Below are 13880 nucleotides of genomic sequence, written 5' to 3'. Positions count from 1 at the left end.
CTTTCTTGAGTTCGTGGGGCATTGCGTAACAACCCGTAACTCATCATGATCCATTTTCTTGTTATGAAAAGATCTAAGTTCTAATCTAACACCCTAGACAATTTTTTGTGCTTCTTCATAATTCTGATTTCGTTATTATTAAATTGAACCTCAAAGAGGTATTTTGTAAAGTTTAATTGGCAGATTAAACGTAGAAATGGTCTTTCGGGAATAAAGGTGTAGAAAACAATGTTGTGCTTTGGGTTACAGCCATCCATCCATTAGGTACGTACTACTTATGAACAATCACCCAGGGCTGGCCCTGTAAGCTAATTATCTAAAGCTAGGGCTTTAGGCCCCCATAATTTTGAGTCCCCGTTTAAAAAAGAAAATAAAACAAATTATATGTATAATGTATGATATTTTAAGTATAGTTTTAAACATGCATTTGCTGTTGCGTGGTGGCTAGGGCGGTGAGTTGTGATCATGGAGACGCACGCTCGAATCCCCGTAGCTCCCCTTTTTTATCTTTTTTGCATCTAAATGCATGCGTAGAGGCTTTTTAGGCCCAAAAGTTTTCTAACTTCATTACTTTTCAACTCTTGCTTTCAATACTGATTTAGGATTTTAGGAATGTCTCAATTATTTCCTTTTTGTGTGGTTATCTTTCATACATTTTTTTCCATCCCATTCTTATGCATTTCTTTATTTTTCTTTTGTTTGATTATGTTCTGTGCAATTTCTTTCTCATTTGTATTGTAAAGGATATTTTTTGGGTTACTTGCATAATTATGTAGTAATTAAGATATTTTTGTATCAAAGTTATTGAACAAAACTTAAGATGGAGTTTTTATGAGCAAATTACTTGTATTTTGTAGTTGGGCGTGAAAAAAATGATTTGGATTTTGTTGTATAGCTAAGGATCAAATTTTGTTAACGAATCAAATTAATTTAATAATTTCAAAACTATTAATCAAATAAATTCAGTACAAAAGGCCTCTGATTTTTACTTCGCTTTAGATCACCTAAATAGTTGGGCCGCCACTGCAATCACCCCCACTCCTTAGTAGCATTGGCAAAAGTGTGGATTATAATTTGGTCACCTTTTACAATTGAATAATCTCGGGTAGCCTATTCAATTGATAAAAAAACGCTTCTTAACAATCCATAATGCACTCACTGGAAATCGCCTTTGGTTAATCAACCACCAAATCCAAACAACAGAGTTATTAGTAGGGTTTGAGGATGGTGGGATGTAATCAAACCTTGTATTTATCCCTAAGGATAGAGATGTTGCTTCTAAAAAGACTCTTGGTTCGAAAAAAACGCAACAGATAGATAAACAAAAACATGAGGTGTGTGTGCATGTGTGCATACAGACCAATAAATTTATTTGCTTCACATGCATGGTAAAAATAGATACATATAACATCAGAAACATGTAACATAGATACGAGAAGATAATAACATGCAAAAATTCACATAACATTTAGGCAAAAACTGAGCCCGTACGACCAATCTAATTGTATATTTCCCTATAAGTCCTTAACACTAATCATATGTCTCCAAGAACCCCTATTATGGACCATGTTCTCATAGGGTGCAACCTTAAGAGATCTTGCCTAATCCGCTCGTCCCAAGTCAATTAAGGTATGCATCTACTCCTCTTCCACTCCACAATGAGAGTTTTTGTACCGCTCTGACTAGCTCTACATCTGCATCCTCTTCACATGCACAAACCATCCCAAACTCTCCCTAAAAACTCTAGCGTTGTGTGCCCACACACCCACCTCAGCATCCTCATCTCTGCCACTTTCATCTAGTGTGTTTGCCTTTTCTTAATGGCCCAATAGTTGATTCCATACAACATAGCAAGCCTAATGACCACTCTATAAAATTTTCTTTTTAATTTAATTAATTGGAAACCTTCTGTCACACGAAACTCCGGTGACTACCTCCACCTACATAACTTCCCATCCCTTTGAACAAACAATCCTAAATACTTAACTTGGTCACATGCGGGACCACTTGATCCTCAATGATGATCTAAGTGTCCTCGGTGTTGCCTACTCCACTAAAGTCATAGTACAAGTACTCGGTCTTCGATCTATTAATCATTTAACATTTAACCTTTGCCATCTAAAGTTACTCGCCATTCCTCTTACTTCACATTTAGACTTTGTTTACTCTTTGAGACTAACACAATATCGTCCGCGAAAAGCAAGCACTACAGAACCGTTTTCTGAATTAACTTTAACAACTCGTCTAGGACAAGAATTCGCCTTTGGCAAATTTTTTTAATTATATATATATATATTTGTGTGTGTGTTTTTACATTTTTATTTCCTTTATACAATATTTATATAAAAAATAAATAATTTTCTATAAATAGTTTGATTGGGAATATAAAAAAATTGAATATGAAAAACAAATATTAAAGAAAGTGATTGCGAGTAAATGAAATTGAGAATTTCTGTGAATGGAAACAAAATGGATATTTTTAAATAATTTTTGAATATTTCGTGCAACCATCGTTATGATTTTTTTAATTTTTGCACTAAGTGGCAGTGGCGGATCTAGGAATTCATCATTAGAAATTAGGGTCGGTTTGATGGTTCGGGCAAAATTAATTACATAATAAAAATGAGATAAAATAATAAAAGAGACACCGTCATTAAAAATTAAAAACCAACATATTAAAACTAAAATTTAACAAATAACTTAACAATTAACAACATCAAGAACAATTATCATTTAACAAATGAACATAAACTTACCTTCAAAGTGGGAGAATTTGAGCTTTGAGGAAGAGTAGAAGGCAGGAGGATTGGAGGAAGGTAGGAGGTGTGTGGTCGGCCGGAAAGCAGCTGGCAGCGGCGGTGGTTGGCGAATGGCAGTGGTATAGTAGTCGTGTTTGAAACATTTTAGTTTTTTTTTTTTTACTTTTTTCGTTTTTGATTTATATTTTGAGTTATGATAATTTTTTAAATATGTTAATTTTAAGGTTACAAATTCTTCTCACACTTCTCACTTTTGTTTATATTTGTATTTTAACATTTTCCTCTTTTTCAATAAATTTTGTTTACATAAAAGAGAAAAATGACTTTGCTTGTGATGTTTTTTTTTCTAGGTTAATATGAAAACTATGATTTTTTTTATTTTCTTTATGATTTTTTATAGTGAAAAGGATTGAAAACTTTTTGTATTGTACAAAAGTAGTAAATATTGTAATCAAATGACAAGAATCACATTGTAATCGAATAACATCAATCAATGTAATCAAAAGTTTGACCTTTTACACTTTAAGACTGAATTTGGTTATTTATTTCAAAGCCTATATAACTCCTTATCACCCTTTTATTCTAGACCATACACCAACACATGGCTAATTCCAACAAAGAAGTTCCCTTAATCTCATCACATCTTTGTTTTTCTATGGTTTTCTCGTCATGTTGCCTAGTGTTCTTTGTCAATCTGTCCCGGCAGTTTACATTTTTGGAGATTCATTAGTGGACGTTGGCAACAATAATTACCTTAGTCATTCACTTATAAAGGCTAATTTCCCTCACAATGGTATAGATTTTCCTAGTGGGAGAGCTACTGGTCGATTCAGTAATGGAAAAAACCCCGCTGACTTTCTAGGTATGTTATGTGATTTATAGTAAAGCTTTTAAATAAAGGGTGTTTCTAAACGTACACCTTCCATATCATTTTTACTGGATGTACACCCTTTGAACTTATTAAATCAATTACTAGAAGTTCTTAACATTATTTACTTACATATTAACCCCTACAACATTTTTTTTCACTTTTCCACTACATATATCAAATTAAAAACAATTACGATGTTATTACTAATTTATTTTTGTTAGTATTAATATTGTAAATATCTATAATATCTATTTCTTTTAATTTTAATAGTATCAATTTCTCTCTCTCTCTCTATATATATATATACATATATATATATATATATATATTGTTTTATAAATATAATAATGCATCGACACTGATAATAGTAATATTATATTATTATGATCAAGGACAATAAACATAAAAAAGAGAAAAATAAAGATAAATAAATATCAACTTTATAGTTTTTAATTTAATATTTTGATGTGAGACAAAAAAAATGTTATATGGAAGTAAAATGTCAAATAAAATTCTTAAAAGAAATGAAAGTTTAGGAAAAATTAAAAAAAACAACTTTATACTTTTTAATTTAATATTTTAAAGGGAGACCATAAAATGCAATAAAATATTATATGAGAATAATATATCAAATAAAATTCTTAAAGGAACTGAAAGTTCATAGATAAATATGACAAGTAGAGGTGGGGGTATATTTAGCCTATCCCTTAAATAAATCAAGAAAAGTGAAGTGATAATTAAAACATCAAATATGTTTTCGTATCATGATAACTTGTTATTTGACAGCTGAAAAGGTGGGATTACCTTCGGCGCAACCATATCTAGCATTGATGTCAAAAAATGAAATTCCAACCAATGGAGTCAATTTGCATCAGGAGGTGTCGGAATCTTTAACGAGACTGGTGACGTTTTTGTAAGATCACATCTCAAAACCAATGTGGTTTTAGGGCCTTTCTAAAAAAAGCAGAACATAGATTTATTTAACTACCTTGTAATATTGACCATAAATGATAAAACTAGTTAAGTCGAACGAGTGAGAAGCTAATTCAAGCAAACTTAGGAGAGCAAATTCTAGTATTTAAATATTATTATTTATTTTTTTTCAATATTTTATTAAATATATAATTTGATCATTCTATAATAACTCCTTGTACTTACGTTTTTCAAAAAAATTTAATATAGTGTTATTAATTAGTTTTCTCTCTTTATATTATGATACAAATTTTATTGAAAACCAAATTGTATTTGAAATAAGGAATTTTTTTGGTTTTGTATATAAGAATAAAAAGAAACTAAAATTTAAGTAAGTGAATTCGCTCCCCCACTTTGCTTGTACTCGCTTTGGCCCTTACAACTTTGCTTGAATTCGCTTCTCACCCTTATGACTTACATAGTTTACAATTTGTTTAACAAATCACTTACAAATGAGGACAACTTTTAAATAACTGGAAATACAAAAGGTCGACATACCCCTTGGCATTCGATCCAATTATTAATCTGATTACAAAATAATATTGTTGATTTATAAACACAGAAACAAGTAGTACCGTTGTCAAAACAAGTCAAGTACTTCACCTTGGTGCATGAGCCGCTGGTTCATCAACTGGGCACAAATGGTGTCCGAACCCATTTGGCAAAATCATTATTTATGATTGTGATTGGGAGCAATGATCTCTTAGCGTACTTCAACAACGGCTCAAAAGCCTCAAAGAAGTACACCCCACAACAGTATGTTGATCTCATGGGCTCCACCCTCATACAATATATGAAGGCAAACCTCTTGTTTTCTAAGACATTGTAGTTTATGATGCACGCAAACTCTTAGTTTTCTCTATGTTAGTAATGTGGTATATATTGTTTCATATTGCGAGCTATAACTAAGAAATTAGACATTTTGCTAAAACTTTAAATCAAACATAAAAGGATTAGGAGGAACGAGTGGAAACTTCGAATTATGTAATTTTGTAACTAATTTGATTTGGTTTACAGAGGTTGTATGGTCTGGGAGCGCGCAAATTTATGGTGATTGGAGTTGGAGTGATTGGTTGTAGTCCCGCGCAGAGAAAGCATAGTGCCAACGGTAAATGCAAGGCCGAAGCAAATTATTGGTCGAAAAAGTACAACAATGGTCTAACAGTGTTACTATAGAACTTGAAATCCGAGTTACCAGAAATTAACTATTCTTACTTTGATACTTATGGTGCCATGAATAACATCATCCAAAATCCTCAAGCTCATGGTACTTACTATCTAGTAGTTTTATTGATCTAGCTAAGTGATATAAAATTGCATAAATTGACATAGCATTGATGATATTGTAGGAATTAACAACATAGAAGACGCTTGTTGTGGAGGTGGTAAAATGAAAGCCGACTTGCCTTGCATCCCAAGTGCGACCTATTTCTCTAATAGAAGTGACCATCTTTTTTGGGATCGCTTTCACCCCACAGAAGCCATATCAAGTTTAATTTCTGACCTTTTCTGTAAAGGGCCGAAAAAGTTTGTGTTTCCAATAAATGTAGAACAACTTATTAAGTTGTAAACAAGGAAATAAAGAAATAAATAAACATATTGATTTTCGTCCAATTGTGAGATTTTCAAGTATCATGAACCTTTTTATATTATTATTCGAATTAAACTTTAACATATTTTTAACAACCATCGCTCCTAATCTTGTAAAGGGTACCAACAAAATCCTCTATTTCAAGACTGGAAACCATGACCTTCCCCGGAGGAAACACTTAAGGAAAACATCCGTACCCACTCTACCAAAGTGGTGATGTATTAAACTTGATTTTTAATTCTTAATTTCAAATTTTATTAATAGGGTTCTTCATTTTCTTATTACTTTTAAGGAAATAACATAATTATAGAGTTAGATGAAAATGACAACATGGACCAGATATAAATCCTTTAAGCTTTAATACTTGATTTCTTTTCTTAAATGATGTTTCTAACAAGATAATCACCGGATTGCAAAATGTTCACATTACAAATGTCTTAAATTTTAGGTCATTGTGGCCCTTGTGGCCTGTGGGTGTTCTTTCGACTTCAATGTCTAGCATTGTTTCTCCGGTCTTGAATTTTGCTTCTTAAGGGATCGAATTTCACAAATGGGGCTTTTATGATACCACTTGTTGGTTATCAAAAAGCCTTATCGGTGATTGGTTGAATGAACCTAAACGGGTTTGGAATAGGGGTGCAAACAAGCCAAACTGCTCGCGAGCTACTCAATATCGTATTGATAAAAAACCTCGAAACGAGCTGAGTTTTTTCAGTTTGAGCCTAGCCCGAACTTCAAAAAATTCTCGGTTAGTTATCGAGCCCGAGCCTTGCATGGGAAGCTCGTTTAGGCTCATCGAGCCTTAACAAGTCTTGTGTGTTTTCAGTTTTGCCTCTTTTGAACCTCTATGTATTAATTTCACACTATACAACATACCTCGAGCCGAGCTTACGCTCGTTTAACATTTTCCTCAAAATACATAGAAAAAAAGCGTATATAAATAAATTAATAAATAATAAATGAGCTGAGCCTAAGTTTGGAAAAGCGACTCACGAACCAAGCTCGCGCATTAGAATAAAAGCTCAAAACAAGCCAAGTTTGAGCTCTCATAAATCAAAATGAGTTGCGCTCGAGTTCAGGCTCAGCTCGACTTGTTTACACCCCTATTTTTGAATAAGATAAGAGGTAAACACATATAAAACTTCTAGATATACGATAAACCACACGTTCGAAAATAAAGGGTGCCTCCCATCAAATCGTGATCACTGTTTCTCAAAATTCAGAAATCAAGTTCCCATTGCTTTCCTACTCTCTATATAAAATTATAAATAATAAATCAATATCATTATTTATGATCATCAACGTATATCAACAATGTTTAGTTTTATTAGTCTTTTACTTGCCACTTTGTTTTTAAGTGCTTTAGTGTTCGGATGCAATGAGTCAGTTCCAGCGATTTACACGTTTTGGGACTCATTGGCTGACGTTGGAAACAATTTTCTTTCGAATTCTATTCTAAAGGCCGATTTCCCTCACAACGGTGTCGATTTTCCTACCGGAAAACCGACAGGTCGCTTTAGTAACGGCAAAAATACTGTTGACTGTCTTTGTATGTATATATTACTACTGATCACTATACAACATGCATTTTATTATTAAAGTATTGGTTATGTTATGATAACTTGCATGTCATGTTACTTATTATTATAAGTGATTCCATTGGTTTTGAAACTAAAATGTTTTGTGTTTTTGATAGCTGAAAAGGTGGGATTACCATCTGCGCCGGCGTATCTATCATTGGTGTCAACGGACACGAAGGCCATGGTTAACGGAGTCAATTTTGCGTCAGGGAGTGCCGGCATCTTGAATGGAACCAATAAACCCTTTGTAAGTATACCATAACATTAGACTATCCGTAGTGGGCTGCCAAACCAAAACCACTCACACACATATAGAAAATAGAAAGATGTCTTGGGCGCCAACCGGTTAACGAGACAGACATGGGCTTAAGTGTGTGAGCTAGCTACAAATCCGACCAATCACATTCTCCTACTTATATTTTTATATCAAAAAAGACATTAAATATTATTTGTATTTTAGTTAAATTTTACACGTTTTTTATGAAAAAGTTAGTGAAAGCTCTCATGACTACGTGAGAGTAATTGGAGGCTATTTTCACTTTTTAGTTAAAGCACTACTCATGGTTTTGTGGCCTAGTAATCTTTTAATGCATGTAAGATTAATACACTTAGAAACGTTTTTTAAATTGGTTTTGAACATAAATGAACTTGGATCGAATATCTTTTAATGCATGTAAGATTAATACAGTTAGAAACGTTTTTTAAATTGGTTTTAAACATAAATGAACTTTGATCGAATGTGCCACGTTTAGAATCTTCGTTCTAGTTAATGTTTGTGCTTTTATATATGCTTTAGATCTAAACCCGTGTTATGAATCCAGGGACCAATTCCTTTGACACAACAAGTAGAGTACTACTCTTTAGTGCATAATCAGTTGGTTCAAGAAATGGGTTCAACTCGTGCCAAAATCCACTTGGCTAAATCGCTATTTGTGATTGTGATCGGAAGCAATGATCTCTTATTTTACTTCAGAGATTCCCAAGTTTCAAAGCAATACGCCCCGCAACAATATGTTGATCTTGTAGTCTCCAGCCTGAGACAACTTATGAAGGTACACCCCTACCATTAACCATTTAAAATTTAACTCATGTTTGTTGAGGTAGATATAGGTAGGGAAACAAATACATACAATGGTTGAAATATGATTTTTAAACCGTCAACTTGATGTTATTGCAGAGGTTGTATTGGTTGGGAGCGCGTAAATTTGTGGTAAATGGAGTTGGAATGATTGGTTGTTGTCCGGCACAAAGGCTGCTGATGATCAACACAACTTATGGATGCAACGCGGCAGAAAACTATTGGTCGAAAAAGTATAACATAAGTCTAAAGATTTTGCTAAAGAAGTTGAAGATGCAATCACCGGATATCAACTATTCATACTTTGACACATACCTTGCCACAAATAACCTCATTAAATATCCTCAAACTTATGGTACTTAATTGCTACTATCTAATGACCTTATTCGATCAAGTATTAATATTGTTTTTGTTTCAGGAATTTATGAGACAAAAGAAGCTTGTTGTGGAATAGGCAAGTTAAATGCAGAAGGGCCTTGCCTCCCAAATTCCACATATTGCTCCAATAGAAGCGATCATCTTTTCTGGGATCTCTATCATCCGACTGAAACGGTGTCTCATATACTTGCTGAACTTATGTATAATGGATCGAGGAAATTTACGTTTCCAGTGAACGTAGGAGACCTTGTTCGTATATAAATCCAGGATATATATGTGGACATGCATTTTCCTTTTGAGTTACCTTTTACTTGGATGTTTTATTCGATTCGTTCAAGTTTTCATGTGTTTTCTTCATATCATTTTCTTTTTCTGGAAAGGTGAAGAAAGAGAGATTTGGAAGGTAATGAAGTTGTAATTTTCCAATTGCCATGTTATTAACACATTCTCTAATTAAATTTTGAGAATCTATAGTAACTTTGATAAAAAAAAAAAAAAAAAGACAAACTTGTGTCATGTTTATGATGACACTTTCTAAAGTAGTATTTCAATCCAGTGATGCCTTGAGTTGCATAAATCTTCCATTTGATAGTCCAAAAAGACATCTCTAGTTTTAGGAAGAACATCAAGCAAAACACAAGAAAAGTGTAAGTGTTGAGTATATATAAATTTACAGATTAACTTCTATAAACCAATTTTACACGTGTACACATAACAAGTAGGGTCGTTCCTACTCTTTCGTAGGTCTAAAACGAAACAAAATTCGGGGTCTTTCTTGAATTTTATTGTTACAACACAAATAACTTAATAATTATTTTTATTATTTAGTATATTTTTTGTTTAAATTGGAGGCATATTCAAGTGGGGATCTAAAGTCCTAGCTTAAGTTTACTCCACCTAGAGCATGATAACAACTAAATTACCTCTTTCATAAAAATAAACTACACACCAATATTGCATTCACGATTCATCCCTTTTAACGAAATATTGTTACCCCTCTTGTTTTTACAGGAAAATTAGTTAGGTAATACATCTCTCGTCATGCATATATATCCGTTAAGTTTTCAAGACGCCCCTTAAAAGACATAGGGTTACCATCAATGTTTGATCATCATCTTTCGTATATTAGCGTGGATTGTCATTAACATCCTAACTCTGGTATCTTATAAAAAAAACTCCTTTTTATACATCTACGAGGGCAAATATAGGAAACTTTACATTCTTGAGATAAGAAATCAAAGAGTGATACCAATCTACCCTGTTTTTGTGAGTTTCAAGATGGTGTATGCGTGCAAAGTGTGTACATAGAGAAAATGGAGAAACTTAGTGACTGAGAAAATAAATCACAAACTGATGTTCAACTTAAGTCCTAAGTCAAGGGGTGAAGGTTATTTATCTATCTTCAAACAAAGAAGTACATGGGTAAGCCATTCTAAACCTAAACTCATGCTTTGTGAGTCATTATTGAATATTCCTTAACTTTTCATGATCATGATTACTTCAAAACCTCATTGTAACTCCTAATTTTTACTAGTTGGTATCTAATAAAGCGACCACCATAGAAAAATCATGGGGTTGCCACTTGTTGGCGGGTTGAATTGTTCAATCCGAACATGGCCCATATATGCATTTGTGTATAAACTAACATTTAAAATAGTGTTAACAAAACAAGACCCACTTTACATATTTATCTAAATGAGTCAAATAGGTTGATAGATCGTATGCAATTTAACACGGAGTTTATAGTTTTATTAAAAATAAATTTAAACGTAAATGAACTTTTTACTGTTTTAGATTAATATATTTACTTCTGTTAAGTTTTACTAAGCTTGTATGTTTATAAATTTACAAACATTTTACAAGTTTATATATAGATATAATTTTCATAATAAATGATTTGTTTATAAAATAAAAATGTGATTTGGATCACACGTGGTGTTATGACCATGATAATACATGGTCATGCATGTCATGGCCAAAAGGCCTAGGACCGCATTGTGAATCGATATGTTGTTGGTTTTTGAGTGGCAATTCTTGCTACAGTTCTATAAAGGCCGGTTTGTAAGAGGTGAGTTGGGCATTGATTTCTATTTTCTCTTATGTCCCTTTCTTGTATCTCTTTTCACATTTTTATTTTATAACCAAATCCATTTATTATGAAAATTATATTTATATATAAACTTCTTGATTTATAAACATACAAGCTTAGTAAAACTTAACAAAAGTAAATATATTAATTTAAAACAGTAAAAAGTTCATTTACGTTTAAATTTATTTTTAATAGAACTAAGAACTCCGTGTAAAAAGTTTATATATAAATATAATTTTTATAATAAATGGACTTTATATATAAAAGTAAAAATGTGATAACATACACAAGAAAGGGATATAAGGGAAAATGAGAAATAATGCCCAACTCACCTATCATAAACCGGGCCTTATAGAACTGTAGCAAGAATTGCCACCCAAACACCACCATGTATCGTGGATTGTCATATCATAGTCAAGTTCATAACACCACGTGTGGTCCAATTTACTACTGACCTTTTTTCTATTTTTTAGATTTTTTAATAGCCAACGAATCCTTTAAACGGGTTACTGGTTAAATTCATTACATCGGGATACACTCGCCTTTTGATCCGGTGAAAACCCACACCGGCGTAAACACTTGCCCGAAGGCACGACCGTGCGGTGAAATAAAACTCATTCAGTTCAAAGATTCAACTAGTGAACGTTACATACTCGCCTAGTTTCTCATCAACACCCGGTGCCACTGAAATCGTTAGGGTCACGTGGAACACCAATATCTTTTTTATTACTCCACCACCAACTCATTGGCAAAATAGAAAAATAGGGTGCTCGGGTTTAATGAATATAAATTTGACAATCATTTAACATTTAATATGTAAATACAAATAGTTCTTTTAGATCGATCAACATCTTCTGCTTTTCAGTTTTAATGAATATAAATTTGACAATCATTTAAAATTTAATATGTAAATACAAATACTTTTTTTAGATCGATCAACATCTTCTGCTTTTCAGTTTTAATGAATATAAATTTGACAATCATTTAAAATTTAATATGTAAATACAAATAGTTTTTTTAGATCGATCAACATCTTCTGCTTTTCAGTTTAATGAATATAAATTTGACAATCATTTAAAATTTAATATGTAAATACAAATAGTTTTTTTAGATCGATCAACATCTTCTGCTTTTCAGTTTTAATGAATATAAATTTGACAATCATTTAAAATTTAATATGTAAATACAAATGGGTTTTTTTTCCCGTAAATTAAGTTGAATAGAGTGATATTATTGATGATGGTAAACGTGAAAACACAACCACTATTTGCAACTAAGTGCCAACCACACATATTATCGTTCACAACCAGGTATTCATGAGGCTCCACATGGTATCTAGACACAAGAGACGACATCTACTTGGCACTAGATTTGACAAGCCTAGGCAACTTTGAAGCATATCATGGTACATTGGTAATGGTAAAGGCCTTATTAATTATTCCATTCATTACCACACACGCAACTAAACATTTGCTATCAAGGATCTTCGTTAATTGTTTTAATAAAAGGTTGAATTTAAATTAAAATTGGATTTTGAATGGAATCCTTAGAATAATATAATGTGTTTTGTTAGAAAATACTTTAATTAATTTGAAAAATTAAAAAACCTAGAAGACAAAATTACCTTCAAAATCAAGAAAAACCCTACAGTCCTGAAGCCTTCCTCTTCGTCCCTAATTCATCTACAGGTGAAAACCCTAAGTCAAGTGATTTACAGGTTCAAATGTCTTCTTAATATGTTACGACGGGTTTTGAGTTAATTTGTTTTTGATGGTGATCAGTTGAGGTTATTATAATCTATGACGAGTTCAATAAACCAAATGATTTTAATGGGTTAATACAGTAGAAACTCGATAAATTAATACTCGATTATTTAATAAACTCTCTAAGATAATATTTTTTGCCGGCCCTGACTCGGGGAAAGGGTGCTAAATTAATAATTCGCTAAAATTATAAGATAATACATTTTTGATAATTTCTTTAGACTCCATATAAAATATAAATTAATAATTCCTTATATATAGCATTTATAAAGGTTTCTTGAAAAATGACTAAATTGTCTTTTGTTGAAATCAATTTCCCCTTGAATCTCGTCTCTAATTTTCCTTAGCATGATAAGAATTTCTGGTGTGTTTTTTTTCTCATAGCTCAACAAGAAATTGTTCACAAGGTGAGAGATTGAAGGTTTTTTTCAAATTGGGCCGTTCATTTGATATACATGTATTGTATACAATAATTAAGTGGAAGCTTGAAAGGTGTTTGTAAACTAAGTATTCTACTATAAATTAATAAAATATTAATTAATATATAAATTAATAATTTTTAATTTATCGATTAATTAATAACTTTTTTAATTAATAAATTTTGGTGGCACCAAGTGTATTATTTTATAGAGTTTCTACTGTATAATTAAAGCAAATGTTGGTAGCACGCAGGCTAATAAGACCGTTACATTTCTTTTTAATTTTATTGATATATATATGTTTTTAGTTTTATAAAAGTAAACTTGTTTGAGGGTGTTCTGATCATGAATGGTAATGTACCTTTTTTCTTTTTCTTTTT

General features: G+C 32.0%; 1 protein-coding gene and 1 pseudogene across 1 annotated transcript in view; one reads left to right on the top strand and one right to left on the bottom strand.

Annotated features, from left to right (window-relative positions):
• Positions 1–13880, bottom strand: part of LOC143539619 (ubiquitin-ribosomal protein eL40 fusion protein) — a 183801-nt gene that overhangs the window by 54607 nt on the left and 115314 nt on the right. The gene's annotated exons all lie outside the window — the stretch shown is intronic.
• On the top strand, positions 3239–6172 carry LOC143539590 (GDSL esterase/lipase At5g55050-like; annotated as a pseudogene).

Source organism: Bidens hawaiensis, unplaced genomic scaffold (assembly GCF_021521415.1).
Source record: "Bidens hawaiensis isolate Kalapana, Puna unplaced genomic scaffold, B.hawaiensis_p1.1 tig00000820_1, whole genome shotgun sequence".
NCBI lineage: Eukaryota > Viridiplantae > Streptophyta > Magnoliopsida > Asterales > Asteraceae > Bidens > Bidens hawaiensis.
This window is presented reverse-complemented; position numbering and strand designations above follow the sequence as displayed.